This window comes from Phoca vitulina, unplaced genomic scaffold, assembly GCF_004348235.1.
Source record: "Phoca vitulina isolate PV1807 unplaced genomic scaffold, GSC_HSeal_1.0 scaffold7, whole genome shotgun sequence".
Taxonomy (NCBI): domain Eukaryota; kingdom Metazoa; phylum Chordata; class Mammalia; order Carnivora; family Phocidae; genus Phoca; species Phoca vitulina.
In genome coordinates this window covers 12,712,563-12,731,327 of record NW_022589710.1, presented here as the reverse complement: position 1 = coordinate 12,731,327, position 18,765 = coordinate 12,712,563, and the positions used below count along the sequence as shown (strand labels likewise).

At 41.3% G+C, this 18,765-nt stretch overlaps 1 protein-coding gene across 1 annotated transcript in view; it reads left to right on the top strand.

The window, feature by feature from the left end:
- SLC25A21 (solute carrier family 25 member 21) overlaps positions 1-18,765 on the top strand; it is a 141,621-nt gene that overhangs the window by 76,534 nt on the left and 46,322 nt on the right. The window lies entirely within an intron of this gene.

Genomic DNA, 18,765 nt, shown 5'->3' with positions numbered 1-18,765 from the left:
AACCCTCGTTAAATCTTACTTCCCTCCCCTTTCATGTACTTGGAACATATTTACTCCTCCCATCCCCTTTCGCCCTGTCATAGCCTTAAAGAAGTAGAAGAGGGGTAGGTTTACAGCAGCAGGTTGTGTATATGTGCGTGTGGGTTACACATAGACATAACAGAACGGCATGAATGAAACAAAGCTAAATTGGTCTTCAGCCACATGAATAGAAATATAACATTCAGAACATGGAGGCAATGGTCTTGCTCTGCTGTGCCCAGATCAGCCCATTCTAAGTGTGGATTTTGGTCCAGGGACTCCAGGGTCAAAGGATGAGAGGTCTGAGGCCCTGTCCTATGAAGAGCTGAGGGTTTCACTTATAGAAGAGGGGCATCAGGGTGCTCAATAACCATTTTCAAATATTTTGCAATTCCTTAAGGGGACTGGAATTAGACTTATTCTGTATTTCCTGGTGTATTAGTCCTGGTCATCCAGAGAAACAGAACCAATAGGTTATACACATACATATGTACATACATATATATATACGTAAATCATAAAGAATTAGCTCATGAGATTATGGAGGCTGGCAAATCCAAAATCTGCAGAGCCACTGTCCCACTTCAAGTCCAAAGTCTGGAACAATGAAGAGCTGATGCTCCAGTTCAAAGGCCATCAGACAGAAGAATTCTCTTCTATTTGGGGAGGGTCAGCATTTTGTTCAGTTCAGGCCTGCAGCTGATTGGATAGCGCCTACCAACATTATGGAGGATAATCTGCTTTACATGGTATTCTGATTTAAATGTTAATATCATCCAAAAACATCCTCACAGAAACACCCAGAATAACGTTTGACCAAATTTGTAGCCCAGTCAAGTTAACCCATAAAATTAACCATCACACCTAGTGAGCAGAATCAAATGAAAGTCACCTGAAAACAGAACTGGGCTCAAGACAGGAGGGTCTCTCTCTTCAGCAGCAAAGTTATCCAGGTCAGAGGGGCACTTAGAAACAATGTGGGGTCCTGGCATCTAGCGCCTGATCAGAAGCCAGGTGATACCATAGCAGGGACATTATAAAGAGAAATCAAGCTTCAGAAGAGAGGACTAAGGGCCCTAAAGGGCCCTTCCTAGTCCAAAGATGTTGTGGTCCTATAATTCTATATTTAATATTGGCTTTGCTTCTGGTTGGTCTTAACAAATGACTTGGTTTTAAATCTTCAGTACAGTAAGCAGCTACTATGCATTCAGTTCCCTACGGGAAGAACAATGAGTCTGAAGAGCATGAACTAATTTTATAATCAGTTTTTAGAACATCCCAAGAGACTACCTTGGAAATCATGGTTTCTCCATCCTCCTTATGTGAAGAACAAAGCAAAAGCTTAGAAACTGCTGCCTTGGATTCTCCATTGCTGTAATTTTTTTCCTAAAGCTCTCCATTTCTCAATTCTCTCTCCCTTTCCAATAGATTTCCTCTTCTAAATACAAGTCCTCAGCTCAGCAAGTATCTTTCCAATGAGGCCTTCCCTGGAGATCCAAACAGAATTAGTAGCCTCCTCCCATCCCTCACAGCAACCAGTTACCCTCCTGCTTAATTTTCCTCATTGCCTTCTCACTCTTTGGCGTAACTTTTTTTTATTGTGGCAAAATGGACACAACATAAAATTCACCACTTTAACCTTGTTTAAGTATACAGTTCAGTGGCATTAAGTACATTCACATTGTTGTGCAACAATCACCACCATCCATCTCCAGAACTCTTTTCAGTTGCAAAACTGAAACTCCATATCCATTAAATACTAACTCGCCATTCCCTCCTCCCACAACCCCTCCTACTTTCTGTCGCTCTGAATTTGACTACTCTAAGTACCTCGTAGAAGTAGAATCATGTGATATTTGTCCTTTTGTTTCTGGCTTAATTCACTTAGCACAATAATGTCTTCAAGATTTACCCATGTTGGGGCATGTGGGTGGTGCAGTCGGTTAAGCATCTGACTTTGGCTCAGGTCGTGACCTCAGGGTCGTAGGATCCATCCCCACATCCAACCTCGCTTGTCCCTCTCCCTCTGCTCCTCCCCCTGCTCACGCTCTCTCTCTCTCAAATAAATAAATAAATAAATAAATAAATAAATAAATAAAACCATCCTAATAAGTGTGAAGTGGTATCTCATCACTTTTTATTTGCATTTCCCTAATGATCAGTGATATTGATCTGGCATCATTTTGTTCACTTGTTTGTGGCCTGCTCATTGTCTGGCTCCCCAAACAGGAGGTGGGCTCTGTGATTATGGGAAATATGTCTAACCTGTTCACGACTTACCTCTAACCCAGAGAGCCATGACTGGCACATAGCAGATACTCAGTTATTTGTTGAATGAATGAATGAATGATGGATGGATGGATGAATTTACTTGAGAGAAAAATTCAAAGTCCAAATATAGAATTGAAATTAATTTTCAGGCACTCAATTATTTTGCCTGAGATAATAAGTAAATGTAACCTTTCCATTACTTAGCATTCCTTGGAAAATGAGAGAAAAATATACTTATGCCTTTAGTGCCTCGTGGACAAACTATGCAAATTAATAAAACATTGTGGCTGGATCATTCTAGCATATAGACTTGATAATTGACAAAATTGTAACATGTTTGCTATTTTAGTGACCAAATTATATGTACTGTTGATAATTAGTACCAGGCATATAGTAGGTGCTCAACAAATGCTTGCTGATAAATAAGTGAATGGTCCTGAAAATGGTAACTAAAGTCATTGGTAACTAAAACTAGAGATTGTATGTGAGAGACTGGAAGCTCCTCAGGACAGAGCCCCAGATGGTGGCTTTGGTGGGAAGAATAAATGATGAGTGGGTAATGAGTACGTAATTCATGGGTCTTTTTTCTTCAAACAAGTAATCAGTTGAGAAGCTAACTCTGTACCCGCCCTCCCCATGCAGTGTTGCTTCTCTAAAACTCAGTCACCTGCCAGAACCTCAGAGGCGCCTGAATTCTTTGTTGGTTCATTCCATAAAGCATAAGGGAAGTGTTTTCCTACATGTGCAGCCCCAACAGCCCTAGGTGTGGTCCTGCTAGCTTTACAGCAGCGGCTGCTTCCTGTTGTACCTGTTCCGAAAGTGTACTACTGTTAGCAGAATCAAAGAGAAGTGCCCTCATTTGAATTTCGTTCTAGTATTTAAACAGTGAAAATGTGGGGCGCCTGGGTGGCTCAGTTGGTTAAGTGTCTGCCTTCAGCTCAGGTCATGATCTGGAGTCCCGGGATTGGGATCAAGTCCCACATCGGGCTCCCTGCTCAGTGGGGAGTCTGCTTCTCCCTCTGACCCTCCCCCCTCTCATGCTCTCTCCCTCTCAAATAAATAAAATAAAATCTTAAAAAAAAATTAAACCGTGAAAACGTGCTTTCTGCCCACCACAATTTCTGCTAGTCTTCATAGACAGAGGGTGGAATGAAATCTTAATTTGAAAAGATGTGGGCAAGCTAATCACCTGTCTTTGGTGTGTCTCCGTGTTGTTCTAAGCCAAAGAGGAAACCAAGAAGGAACCCTCAGAGGAGCAAAGCTCCCGGCAGGTGTTGGGGGGATGCAGTCTGGTATTCTATCTAGTAGTGACTGATGGTAAGAATATCTGTAGCTTCTGGGTCTCAAAGGCCAGAGAGATGGCCATGTCAGAGGCATGGAGCACACTTGGAATTAGCAGTTTTTCACTGAAAAAAGCAAGTACACTCTAGACTAGAAAATGGAAGAAAGCGAGGACAATTTCATAAAGTTTCTAGAGGAATTACCCTATCAAATAGTACTGAGTACTCTGGCCTGATTCCGAACAGATAGACATCTAGGTAAGAGCAGCCATAGGTCATTAACCTGAGAAGCAAGTATTTTTTCTTAATTTTTCAATGTGTAGTTCCTGGACCTTCTACATCAGAATTAGGGGTAGTATTAAAAATACAAATTATTGAACATGCACTCAGATCCACCAAATCCAAATCTCTGGAGGTAAGGCACAAGGATCCTTTCTTTCAGGAAGGGAAAATAAACCTCTCTCAAAATTCCCCTCGGGGCGCTTGGGTGGCTCAGGCGTTAAGCGTCTGCCTTCGTCTCAGGTCATGATCCCAGGGTCCTGGGATCGAGCCCCGCATCGGGCTCCCTGCTCCGCAGGAAGCCTGCTTCTCCCTCTCCCACTCCCCCTGCTTGCATTCCCTTCCTCGCTGTGTCTCTCTCTGCCAAATAAATAAATAAAATCTTTAAAAAAAAAAATTCCCCTCAAGTTTCATTGTTTAGAATTCGGTTGCATGCTCACGTCTCATACAGTAACAAGCTAGGAGAATAAGACCAGGTGATTAAATCAATCGTGCCAGGGTTGGAGAGAGTTCTACTTCCCTGAGCACGTGGCCTCAAGGGTGTGAACCCTAGAGGTAGGCTGACAGCATGCAGAGGAGATGTAGCCTATTGGGTGGGTAAAAATGAAGTTTGCAGCCCTGACTTGGTCGCTGATGAGGGATAATAACTCACACGAAGCCTAGGTTTCTTCTGTTGCCATTTCCTGAAGTCTGCTCATGTTTGCTGGATCAAGTATCCAAAACTTTCTTCATTAATAGCCATTTTGGTGAAGTCTAGGTGATTCCGAAGAAACCAGGAAGAATTGACATTTGGTAGGAAAGTGAAAAAGATTGATCTTGGAATAGTTCAAAATGCCAGCTTCAAGTTTCTATTCACAACACTGCCAGACTGAGTCAGTGGGAATACAAAGCATTTGTTCTTTTGTTCAACAAATATTTGCTGAGCACCCTATTATATGTCACCGGGTCCTGTATTTAGCCCTGGGGATACATCAACAAATAAAATAAACAAAAGCCCCTGCCCTTTCCTCATAAAGCTTGCATCCTAGTGAGAGCAACAGAGAATAAATAAAACAAGTAGATAAACCATAAAGCACATTTGAAGGGGATAATTTCTATAAAGGAAAAGAAATCAGGCAGAAAGGATAGGTAGTACACAAGGAAGGGTGTCGAAATTCTAAATAGAAGAGAAGTAAGGTCAAGCCTCACTGAGAAGGTAATTTGGTACGGAATTTAAGGAGATGAGTAGTGAGCCATGGGGATATGTGGGAGAAAGGATCCCAGACAAGAGGCAGCAAGTGCACAGGTCCTGGGATGGGAGTGTGCCCGGTCCCAGGAACAAGCAGGTTAGTAGGGTTGGAGGGGAGTGAACCAAGGATGATGTGGAATGTATCATGCAGCATGGGAGAAGCACATTGTCTGAGGCCTTTGAAGAGACTTGGGTTTTGCTCTGAGGGACATGGGAGGACACTGGAAGTTTGGGACCAGAGGAGTGATACTGTCTACCTTTTATTTTAATAGGATTATTCTGTCACTGTTTGGAGAATAGAGTATAAGGAAACTAGTTAAGAGCGTGTCACAAGTGAGATCTGATCAGGGCTTGGACCAGAAAAATAGAGATGAATAAGAAAAAGCAAGAACTCAAGTATATGCTTTCCAAGTTTCTGGCCTGAGTGACTGGAAAGATGGAGTTGCTATTAACCGATCTGGAGAATGTTGTGGGTAGAGCAAGTTTTTGGAGGAAGAATCGGGAATTCATTTTGAACATCCTAATTTTGACATCCCACATACCTATCCAAGTGGAGATGTTGAGTGGGTGACTGGAAGAACTGGAGATGTATGACAGTTGTCTACATAAAGAGGATAATTACATTAGTAGGACTGGATGACATCACCAGGAAGAGGTAGAGAAGGTCCAGAAACGGGGCGCCTGGGTGGCTCAGTTGTTAAGCATCTGCCTTCGGCTCAGGTCATGGTCCCAGGGTCCTGGGATCGAGCCCCGCATCGGGCTCCCTGCTCAGCAGGAGGCCTGCTTCTCCCTCTCCCACTCCCCCTGCTTGTGTTCCTTCTCTCACTCTGTCTCTGTCAAATAAATAAATAAAATCTTTAAAAAAAAAAAAAAAAAGAAGGTCCAGAAACTAAGTCCTAGGACTATATTCTGCATTGTTTTTTTAAATGTCTTGAGTTCTATGTAACTTATCCAACTTGTAGTTTCCTAGGACATTGACTGCAGGGGTTCGGAAAATAGTTAACCCTTAATAACTCACTGGTGATAATGTGATATGAAGGAAAATTTTTTCAAAGCTATCTGGAAGACTGTGCACATGCATGAGTCTATAAAGTACATATGGACTTTTAATTATTGCATCCAGAAAGCTTGGTGACTAACCATTTAACTTGTGTTTAATAAGTTATGTGAGAATCCAGGCACTTAAAAAACTGGTGTAAGGGGTGCCTGGGTGGCTCAGTGGTTAAGCATCTGCCTTCGGCTCAGGTCATGATCCCAGGGTCCTGGGATGGAGCCCTGCATCGGGCTCCCTGCTCAGCAGGAAGCCTGTGCTTCTCCCTCTCCCACTCCCCCTGCTTGTGTTCCTGCTCTCACTATCTCTCTCTCTGTCAAATAAATAAATAAAATCTTCAAAAAAAAAAAAAAACTTGTGTAAGGGACTGTGGATGACAAAGGAGCCTACAAACCTTGGCTCAGTTATTCCTCCATTCAAAACCCAGCATTTTAGCCAACTAGGCAGAGCCTGGGGACTGAGCACTAGAGACACAGTCACAGAAGGAGCACAAGAGCAGAGGTGGAGTGACATTTCCCAATGGATTTGACACTGACAACCTGAGAACACAGAATCAAGCATAGTGCTCAAGAGCAGGGGTTTGGGAGCCAAGTAGACTTGTGTTCTCATCCCAACTCCTCCAGCTGTTTGACTAGTGGGAAAATTGCTAACGTCTCTAAGTCTCACTGGTTTTGCCTATGAAGTGGAAAGAGTGGGATCTATTTCATGTAAAAATTGAATAGTATAATAAGTGTAAAGCATTTAGCCCAATGATTGCTATTTTTGTTTCTAAAGTTTCTCTCAGGACTCTCAATTCCATTAGAATTCCAAGGTGTTATAATACTATTCTTTTGGAACCTAATGTAGTGAAATGAAGGTCTGTTAAATCACATTATAATTTGTAACCTATAAAATGTTCTGGTCCAAGGCTTTGTTCTTTAGGGTTTAGGTAATTGTTGAGTTGCATTTAACTCCAATACCACTAGGGGGCACCTCAAGAAATTAATTTTGGAGCCTACCATAATAACTGGCAGCCATAATGAGTTAATGACGACTGAGCCACCCAGGCGCCCCGAGTTAATGAATTTCTAAATGTGACTTACACTTTGGGAGTAGCTGGTTCAGTGCACTTAGTACACAAAATCTTGGGCCTCAAACATGTATAAATTGATTGTAGCAGAATTCCACAATAGGGCGTGAATTCCTAAGGTACTGCGTTATACACTTAGGTAAGGTTCTATTTGTGAAGGACATCTCTGGACTCTGAGGCTTTCCGCCCCAGCTATGGTCACACATAGCCCTGCTAGGTCAAGCTGTTAAATCGGTCTACTTATTACAACAACCTACCAACTCATTTTCATAAGCACTTGTAGAGAGAGCTGACATTAAAAAAAAAAAAAAATCTCTATTCTGGCAGTACTGCTTTGGAATTAATTTGCTCACCTTTTGTGTCAATGGTTTTTCATGCTGGGTAAACAGCTAACATATGGCTGAGCCAGAATTCAAATCCAGGGAGTGTGGCTCCAAAGCCCACACTCCTGCCCACTATATCATATTGATTTACTGACAGGTAACATCAAAGTAATGCTAAATGCCAGAGGGTGGTGATAAAAAACAGGAGTGGCCATTGTCAAGCAATTTATAACCTGGATTAAATATGGTAATCGTGTGTATAATGCATACTCTCTTCAGTTAAAAATATGCAAGTCATTCAGACTATTAATATGGATCGTGTCTGGGTCATGTCTGTGTACGTGGATCTATATACATGCTTGTATATATGTATAGGTGTGTATGCATAAGTATATACAGTTCTCATTCGTATATAGTTATATTCAACATATGTTATCTGAGTGTTGTTACTGTGTGCTAAGCACATAATGTAAGATGAAAAGGCAACATCTTGGTCAAGTATTGGGGGCAATTGCAATATCAAGATTTTGTCTACCATCTCAGAGAAGACTTCTTGGAGAAAATTAAGGTCTTAACTGGTATGGGAACAATGGGACTACGTATCAGCATTTGGCCCTAGAAACTCATATTTAGCCTCGTGCTTGGAACAGAGTATATTGAATGAATGAGTGAGTAAATAAATGAATGATAGTTACTTCAGGAAAGGGAAGGGCAGAAATTAGGAACAGAGGAGGTAAAAAAAAAAAAAAAATGGGGATTGGTGAGAGGATGGGATAAGTAGGATGAAGCAAGGAATCCCCTCAGTGGGCCGTGTTTAGCAGAGAGCTGGCTGGTGAAGAACTTTTGACTCCCCGATCAGGACTTCTTTCCTGGCTTTCAGTCTCACTCCAAGAAATAGTGTTCCTTCTGTTGGTTTTGGGGTTTTGTCTGTTCGTTCGTTTGTTTGTTTAAGTCCTTTTCCTCATAGTTGCCATCCACACAAGTGAAAGACTGCCCTTAAATGATTTGGATTTCCTAACGGAAACGTGTTTATCTTTATAAGCAAGGCAATCTGCTGTCACTGAATATTAATACACTTTTTGTATAGTCAGCCCTAAGTAATTCTCTTCACTTATAGATTAATGGAGCAATTAACACCACACCGTACCCATATTATTTACTTCAGTCACTTCTCGAATATCTTTTTTGCTTTCTCTTTCCTTAGCATTTTCCATCAGGGTTCTGGTTCTTATATCACGCTAATGCCTTCCTTGGGCTGAGCTATGCAACATGTTTAGTGCATCGAGCACACAGCCAACTTTCCAGGGAATCGAGCCATAGACCTACCTCCTAAATGATACTGACAGCTAAACTAATTTTTCTGTATCTTAGAAAATCAAAGTTGTAGTTTACTTTAGACATATCAACAAAGTTTAATTGACGTGGTAGACTCCCACTCAAAGCTCAGTGAAAAACTGGTGTTCGGGGAAACTTTAAAGAATCCCTCCATACAGCATATAATGAAAGTGGCATGGTTTGGGCTAACAAATATATCCAAGGACCAGATGCAGAAACTTAGTTCAATTGATTCTCTGTAATGAGAAATAATAATTATATTGTTTGTGCCTGAAGACCTGATAGGAGTTGAAGGAGGAAAAACTTGTGTTAGTCTTATGTTACAACATTAGCTAAAACTTTTGTTGGGTTGCACTTCCTTGAAGTTCAGTTGCTGGTTTTAAAAAGCCAAATCTGTGTCACTTGGTCTTTTTAAGCTGTTTTTCCTCTCCTTTGAAGGATGCATAGTTTTCCCTCTCTCTTTTGCTTACATGGAAATGGCCCCAAGATGCATGCAATTTTGTGAACTTCAGATTGCAGATTCTACATAATTCAAATAACAGAGCCATGAAACTCCACTCTTTCATTTGGATTCCGTGAACCACTGAGACTTGTGGAGTAGAAATGATGTCAGAATAATGCCCTAAAGGTGTAGTGTCAGGGCCAGAACTCTGCCCTTGGATACCACGACCCATCAAGCTATAGAAGCCTTGCACTCATAACCCAGGGCTGAGAGCCACCCTCATTGTTTTAATTACAGAGTTACAGCATGTGGGTAAGAAACTTGGACTTGACAATAGCAGAAGAAAGAGGATATTGTATGCCTTCAATCAGCTTTGTATTAGGAGATCCTTAAAGGGAAAATTATGTGAAAGAAAGAAGGAGGAAGAAAACAAACTAGCAGGATCCCTATTTCAATGTAATTTGGAGAAAATGACTGATTTGGGTTGGTCATGTTGCCAGAGCAGATGACTCAAGGCTTCCAAACAAGAAATGGAAATCAGGAGGATGCCTGAAGCCTGCAAGAAGAACAAATTGTGAAGATATGATTGACTGTAAGGCTTCAAAATCAACTGTACCAAAGATGAGCTTGGATCATTGCCCAGAACAGAACTGAATGGTGATGTTCATTTAGGTTCTGACTGTTGAAACAAAATAAAATGTAGTAATTGTGCTCTGTTAGGTACACAGACGTGTTAATGCTTTCCAATTTCCCCAACTGGGGATCTGGTGTCACTTTCCCTGTCGTTCCTATTTCATGCTTCACCGGTGAGTATTATTGCTGCTCTGGACACTTCTTGAATGCCAGGTTTTTGGCAAAGAACTGGGATCCAGGTGAAAGCATCCTTCTCAGGCTGCATGTGAGTGTGCTGCAGGTGGCTTTGAAAATGGCTTTAGAACTTGGAAATCATTTCTCTAATTGGCCTTTTCAGGCTTGGATGATGTGCACCTCGATCCTGGCATTCAGTGTTACAGTTGCTGGACCTCGGTTATGAGTCTCAGCAGTTTGGGCCCCAGAACACTTCGTCTCTGACAACCAGGAAAAGCCTCAGTTTCCATTGGCAGCAGAGTTGGTGGGAAGACATTTTATTCACGGTTTTCTTATACTCATTTTCTCAGTAACCTATCAGTTGAGTTTTCTGACAATCTTTCTGACGGACAACAGGGTTTAACTCCCTCCCAAGGTTGGTTTTGAAGCAGCTACATCTTTCCCTTTCTCCTTGGGGGCCGCAAAGAAGAAAAGATTCCACGTTGTTTTTCCTAACACCAAAATCCTGCTTACTAGCCCAGCAACTTCGGAAATTTCCCAGCCTCCCTGTAGGAGCCGTCCAATTGCACGGTACAAATGACTTCCAAACAAACATTTTCTACATACTAAATTAGAAAAAAAACAGCAAAACCAACAAGGGGGTGATTCAGAAGGAAAAAAGGAGGGGCAGACAGAACATGTGATTTTTCCACTCCTTTTTGGTTTCTTTACCTGAGTCAAATTTTGAGAATGTTAAGCCCTGTCCTGTCTACCCACTATTTACCACAAAGTCTTCAAATTTCAGTAGCTGACTGAAAGCCAGTAACTTTTTTTCAGCCATTCAAATGGACTAAAGATGTTGTCAGGTACAAGATGTTTAATTAAGGATCTGTCTAGTCTCTTTGGGCATCTGAAGTTTGGACCTTAAACAAGGTAACCTAAAATTAGACCCTACTAATGAGAGACAGCAGGAGGCTTCTTCAAGAGTTCGACTTGCCATAAATGAACCACCAAGATGGGACACAAACTAGAACTCAGAGGAAATTCCACATCTCCTTCCTTCATACAATCAGCATCTTTTCATTGATTGGGCTATGACCTTGGAGCCACTCAATACGTTAAAATAGCTTCACACTTTAAAAATGGGGGTGGGGGGAAATGAGGGGTAAAATTATTTTGTGAGCTTTGGCACAAACCTGTATTTCAAATAAGCTATGTATGAGCTGTGTTTTTGAGTGAAGAACACGTGCAATGCATTTTTGATCTTCATTTTATAGATGTACATAAGTAATACAAGGCCTGTTTTGATTATACAATGAAAAACAAATGGGATCCAATATTGTAGTACTCTGTATCTACTTATGTTTCTGAACAACGACTCTCATTAGTATATGAACCACCATTAATGGCTTTGGAGACCTGGAACCCTATCCTGATATTTGCTTATGAGCTATTCCATGTGTGGTATGGGGTTCTCTCATAGATAATCATCCTAATAGGACAGGGTTTTAATGTGTGATGGGCTCCTGAAAGAAATAATCTAAAACCATTTCTCAAAATGGTTCTCACAGTCTCCTTCTAAATGCTTTGCTTAACATTCAACAACTCCCTTCACTATAATTATGATTGAAGATTTATGACTTAAGGCTTTTTCAGAAATGGGGGTGTTAAAGGCTATTTGCTAGTGAAGATCAAAACTACATTGTGCATGTTCTTCTCAAATTTTTTCAGCTGTGCGTTAACAGAAGACATAGTTGAAAGCAACTCAGATAGTAAAGATGTATTTTTAATTTCACCTAACCAGAAATCTGGAGGCAGATTGCTAAGATTGACTAATTGAACAGCCCAATAATGTCATTGCGATCCGGGTCCTTTCCGTCTTTGTGCCGGCCTTCTGTGGTTTGTGGGCGATGATATCTCATTTGACTGCAGTACAGAGGCACCTCATGCCGACAGCACAACAGCTAGCAAAAAAGAAGGACTTTTCTTTCCATGGGCCTCTTTTCCTTGGGCTAGAAATCCAGGACTTCCAACATACATTCCCCTCTTCCCACCACTGGTCTCATGGGCTGGGTTTGGATCATGTGTCCATACATGTGACAGGATTCACCAGCAAGGCAATGGGACCACCATGATTGGCTTGAAGAATGCTGTTTCACCCTTGGACTAGCGAAAGGGTTTCTTCCCTGAGTACAGGGCATGGTGAATACCTGCACCCCAAGGAACAAAGAGGGATATCTGTTGGGTGAGCAACCAACAGTGCTCCCCACTGACTTTTTTTGGATAATAACAGTTTTTACTTTAATATGTAGTATTAATATTTCAGTGTTTTAACATATTACTGAAGTATTGTCTTTCTCCCACACTGACAGTATTATCCTGGTATTCCTCTTAAGAACAAAAGTTATCCTGGGGAGAAAAATATTTATCCTTGGGCCTACTTTTTTGTTTCTCATTCTGATACAACTAGAAAATACTTAACAACCCAAAAGCTTTCACAAAAAAATGATCTTGTTCATGTCAGCCCAGATTAATCGGTTATGCAGGTAGTGTTTCACATTACTTTAAAACAGAACTGAATGGAAATGGGACTAGAAAACTGATTTTTGATCACCATTTCTGAGTTTTCCTAAAATAAGAAGTGATAAGACATTTTTGCAACATACAATAACTTTTCAAAAGTGTTTATGGAAATAATTTTTTTTAAAGATTTTATTTATTTATTTGACAGAGACAGACACAGCGAGAGAGGGAACGCAAGCAGGGGGAGAGGGAGAGGGAGAAGCAGGCTTCCCGCGGGGCAGGGAGCCCGATGCGGGGCTGGATCCCAGGACCCTGGGATCATGACCTGAGCCGAAGGCAGACGTTTAATGACTGAGCTACCCAGGCACCCTTGGAAATAAATTTATTTCAAGAAAAATTGCAATAGAGCATAGCCCAGTGGTCAAGGACATGGACTGTGAGGACAACGGAACTTGATTTGAGTCACTGTGTTTGACAGTGATTGACAGTAGGCCTCACCTGCAAAGTGAAGAAAATAATCATTCCAAGAAAAAAAAGAAAATAATCATACCTCTTCAAAAGATTGTTGTGAAAGTTGAAGGAGATTAAAATATGTCCATATGCCTACATACATTTATTCTTTTTTAATCTTTATTTTTTATTTTTTTATTATTATTATGTTATGTTAATCACTACATTACATCATTAGTTTTTGATGTAGTGTTCCATGATTCATTGTTTGCGCATAACACCCAGTGCTCCACGCAGAACGTGCCCTCTTTAATACCCATCACCAGACTAACCCATCCTCCCACCCCCCTCCCCTCTAGAACCCTCAGTTTGTTTTTCAGAGTCCATCATCTCTCATGGTTCATTTCCCCCTCCGATTTCCACCCCGTTCATTCTTCCCCTCCTACTATCTTCTTCTTTTTTTTTTTTTAACATATAATATATTATTTGTTTCAGAGGTACAGGTCTGTGATTCAATAGTCTTACATAATTCACAGCACTCACCATAGCACATACCCTCCCCAATGTCTATCACCCAGACACCCTATCCCTCCCACCCCCCACCACTCCAGAAACCCTCCCTCAGTTTGTTTCCTGAGATTAAGAATTCCTCATATCAGTGAGATCATATGATACATGTCTTTCTCTGATTGACTTATTTCGCTCAGCATAATACCCTCCAGTTCCATCCACATCATTGCAAATGGCAAGATTTCATTCCTTTTGATGGCTGCATAATATTCCATTGTATATATACACCACATCTTCTTTATCCATTCATCTGGCAATGGACATCTTGGCTCTTTCCATAGTTTGGCTATTGTGGACATTGCTGCTATAAACATCAGGGTGCACATACCCCTTCGGATCCCTACATTTGTATCTTTGGGGTAAATACCCAGTAGTGCAATTGCTGGATCGTATGGTAGCTCTATTTTCAACTTTTTGAAGAACCTCCATACTGTTTTCCAGAGTGGCTGCACCAGCTTGCATTCCCACCAACAGTGTAGGAGGGTTCCCCTTTCTCCGCATCCCCGCCAACATCTGTCGTTTCCTGACTTGTTAATTTTAGCCATTCTGACTGGTGTGAGGTGATATCTCATTGAGGTTTTGATTTGGATTTCCCTGATGCCGAGCGATGTTGAGCACTTTTTCATGGGTCTGTTGGCCATTTGGATGTCTTCTTTGGAAAAATGTCTGTTCGTGTCTTCTGCCCACTTCTTGATTGGATCATTTGTTCTTTGGGTGTTGAGTTTAAGAAGTTCTTTATACATACATTTATTCTTAACAGAGTGGCTAGTACAGAGTAAGCTTTTGACAAATTTTGACTATTTTTACTTATATCAATATCAACAAAAGTCCATAAACATCCAAGTTAACATTTTCCTACATAGGATAATTAAAACCAACTTCACAACTTTTAGAAATAACAATTTTGAGAAACAAACTGAGGACTGACATATAGTTCATACCACCTTGTTATGGGAGGTCTTGCATTGGTTTTCATGCCTCTTCCAAAGAGTTCTCCAGTTGGCTTGATATTGGTCAAAACTTAAAGCCAGAATGGTGGCTTTACTGTCTTTTCAGGGTAAGAACTGCTATTAATGCTACATACACATTAGAATTAGTTTCCATTCATCTAGGGAGTAGACTGGATGTGTCAGTCTCCTTCTTGAGAAGTAAACAGGATAAAGCATGTTGATATGGGTGTCACAAATCTCTCAACTTCCCTAGTTTCTGTCCTCTTCAGCCACATGCTCTGTATTTCAAGCCAAAACTACATGAAGGCAGAAAAATTTGGCAGAATGAACAGTGCATGTGGGTATAAGCATTAGTTCTTTAGCAGAAAAAAAAAAAGTATCTCCTTCATAAAACATGACAATTCCTTTTTGTTTTTAAGAATCTGTATGTTGGGGGCGCCTGGGTGGCTCAGTTGGTTAAGCGACTGCCTTCGGCTCAGGTCATGATCCTGGAGTCCCTGGATCGAGTCCCGCATCGGGCTCCCTGCTCGGCAGGGAGTCTGCTTCTCCCTCTGACCCTCCCCCCTCTCATGTACTCGCTCTCTCTCATTGTCTCTCTCAAATAAATAAATAAAATCTTTAAAAAAAAAAAAAAAAAAGAATCTGTATGTTGTACTTTACCTTAGGAAAGCTTCCAGTAATTATCTAATCAATCAAGAAAAGTAGCTCGTCAGCTTGTGCCCTTGCCCACCACATTCTCTTTCTCTAATTTTAGGTGTGACTCTTCTAATTGGCCCAAGGGCCAATCTTCACTGACAAAAAGGCTCTTCGTGGGAGAGGGTGTGGCACGGAGGTCCTGTGGCAGCCACTTTGACTGTAGGGGCCGTGAGGCTTACTTTCTGGATTCAGGACTTTGGGTTGTTAAGTAATAAACCCAACTCAGAATTATTTAGGTGTAAAAAAAAGGAATTTATTCTAAGTGATACTGGGTATCTCAAAGAATGAAAAGCAAAGGGAAATACCAATATTCAAGAAAGGTTGAGATATAACTAAGTATAAAAAATGGCTGGCAGCAGGGTCATACACCCAGTATCAGAACTTCTCTTCTCCATTTTGCTTCTGTGTTTCCCTGAATGGTAGCTTCCTTCTTTTTTATCACTGCAGATTGACTTTCTCCAAATGACAGACTGTCCCTGATATGCTAGCTTTCTGTCTTAGAGCTTCAACCACACAGAGCGAGACTTGACTTTTTCAGTTCTAATTCCCAAATCCTGGAGAAAAACTCTGCTAGGTCTAGCTTGGATCAGATTGGGGCAAAGAGACAGAATACCATTTGGATCCATTTGGTGAGGTGCCCAATCAACCAACTGCCTACAAGCGGTATCATATTGTACTAATGTGTTGGCTCCAGTATTTTAAAAAATTGGGTGGGGCAGTTCTCAACAGAAGAGGTGCTGGCCTGACTATTCTGTAGATGTCCACTATTGCAAGGATATATTGTGAAAACAGTGCAAGGAAGTAGATCTAGGTTCCCATTTTCAAACAAAGCCTGCCTATGGTCCTTGAGAATTTCCCATTAAAGCTGTTCGTTCACATTAGAAAGTTCAGGATGGTGGGATGGCTGGAGGCGGTGGCAGGGATTTGGGGGTGGGGCGGGGCGGGGGGGGGGGGGGGGATGATTTTACATGAAAGGAACCGAGCAGAGAGAAGGGAAGGAGGGCGCATCAAGGAAGCATCGCCAACTTAAAGCAGAGGGCTCTGGACCTCCCAGCTCTTTTCAGATTAAATCCTTATGGTTCTCCCAGCTGCCTTTCTTCCCTCCTGCCTTACACCTCTTTTTAATATTTTCTCCCATCATTTTTAAAATGAAGACCTTCTGTGTTACTCAGAAGATTTCTGTCCTTCTCCAGAGAAGCAATACTCTACTTTAGGCAGAAGTTTGAAGTTAAGGCAGATTTTGTCTCTTCAGGAAAGCACTTTCCCATATCCTCCTGTTATTTTTCTTAGAACCACGAAATCTGAGGGTTGGAGTAGACCGATCTTGAGGGCCATCAAGTTCATCCATTGCTGTATACATCCCATCTCTGGCATCCATGACAAGTGGCCATCCAGACTGCTTGACCACTTACCATGAAGGAGAATTCATCATTTTTCAGGACAGCCTATTCCATCTGTAGATAATTCTATTAGGAGTACTTCCTTATATTAAGCTCCTACTGGATCAATAATGTGTCTTCTCTTTTTTTTTTTTTTTTAAGGTTTTATTTATTTATTTGACAGAAAGAGAGAGATAGCGAGAGCGGGAACACAAGCAGGGGAAGTGGGAAAGGGAGAAGCAGGCTTCCCACCAAGCAGGAAGCCCGATGCAGGGCTCGATCCCAGGGCCCTGGGATCATGACCTGAGCCGAAGGCAGACGCTTAATCATCTGAGCCACCCAGGCACCCCAATAATGTGTCTTTTCTTGTTCCTTCCATCTGTTGGTCCTAGTTCTACCACCTGAAAACAAATGGAAAAGTCGAAGCTCTTTCCTACATGCTCACCTTTCAAGAGATCAGTCATGTTCATCATGTTTCTCCCTATGACTGTTCTCCAGGCTGAGTGACAGTTCTTCCTGTAACTGTTCTCTGTTGTATGGGATTTCAAGTACCTCTATTATTAACAGGGACACTCTGTTCTAGAAGCTTTAGTTATTTAAATGTTCTTCTTAACTTTTTCCCCAAAAACCAGACATAATCTTCCAGATATGGAAAAATCAGCACAGAAAGAACAGAACTAATAAATCTTTCATTATAAATATAGAACTTCTATTCAGATAATCACATTTATCTTCTGGGAAGACCGAGCCTATGCTCAGTCACTCTTACGCTGAAAATTATGTAATGATTAATTTATAATGAAATGTAAATGATAAAGAGTGGTGGTATTTGAATTTTATAAGTGAATTTCAGGCATTAGTAGTTGAAATTGGGATGGAAAGGAGGTGGGAGCATGAATTCCCATAATTCTTCAAATCATATGTCTGCTAGCACTATCCATTAAGTCAAAAGTACTGGGTAGAGTAAGCCCGTATCAGGGGATCATTTGATTCCTTTCTTCCCCTTTGCGAAATCAACATGCTTAACAAACGTTTGTGTCCTGGTTACATACCCACACACAGAGAAGACTCTGGGGTAAGCACACTAATGCACACTTAGCCCTCAAGGAGCCAACAATTTAGAAGCTATAAAACAAACCCTTTGCTTCCCTAACTGAAGTGTGCTTTGTAAGCCAGTCAATCAGGGAAGAGAAAGAGATCACCACGTTGGATTGGGTGGCACAGAGGATTAGTATATATAAATTCTTAACTTGTTCTAGAAGCAGAACCCAATTTAAGGAAGTTGGAGTGAAGCTTGAGAGGTCAGTTGGAGAAGCCCCAGCTCTATGCTAAATGGACATCCTAAAATACAAACACATTGAGTCCTGCCTTTTTCTGTAGTCACTTATGGGTTCATCCGGAACAGGGTGGACAAATTTAAAAGTTTGAATCTTAAAATCTAATATGAAATAAGTGGTGACATTTTATGAACCTTATCATAAGCATATGGCACTCATTCTCGGTTTTGTTTTTTGTTTTTGTTTTTGTTTCTAAAAACATTTGAGTATGTGACAAGTCCCTCAACATTGGCATTCACAGTCATCCCAGGCCCTGTAAGACTGCGTATCAGCAAGGAAGTTTGACATTTCTTCTGCCAGCAATGTATGTCCCTGACCTTCTATCTCCATCAAGGAAGTTAAAAAGATCATTACTAACTCAGGACAGGGCTGGGAGCTCAGTTTCCATAGTCATAGAGCTTGTTAGTTCCTTTGTGTTAGTAGAGCTGAAAGTAAGGATTTGTGCCCCTTGTTAGCACAGAAAGTTCCAGTCTGTGGGCTCAGGTATAACCCGAACCTCATTTGGTTACAAGGGAGGAAGTGCAAAACTGTGGACAGCTTCGGGGCACCTGGGTGGCTCAGTCGTTAAGTGTCTGCCTTCGGCTCAGGTCATGATCCCAGGATCCTGGGATCAAGCCCCACATAGGGCTCCCTGCTCTACGGAAAGCCTTCTTCTCCCTCTTCCGATCCCCCCTGCTTGTGTTCCCTCTCTCACTGTCTCTCTCTCTCTGTCAAATAAATAAATAAAACCTTTAAAAAAAAACAAAACAAAACTGTGGACAGCTTGAAGCTACCT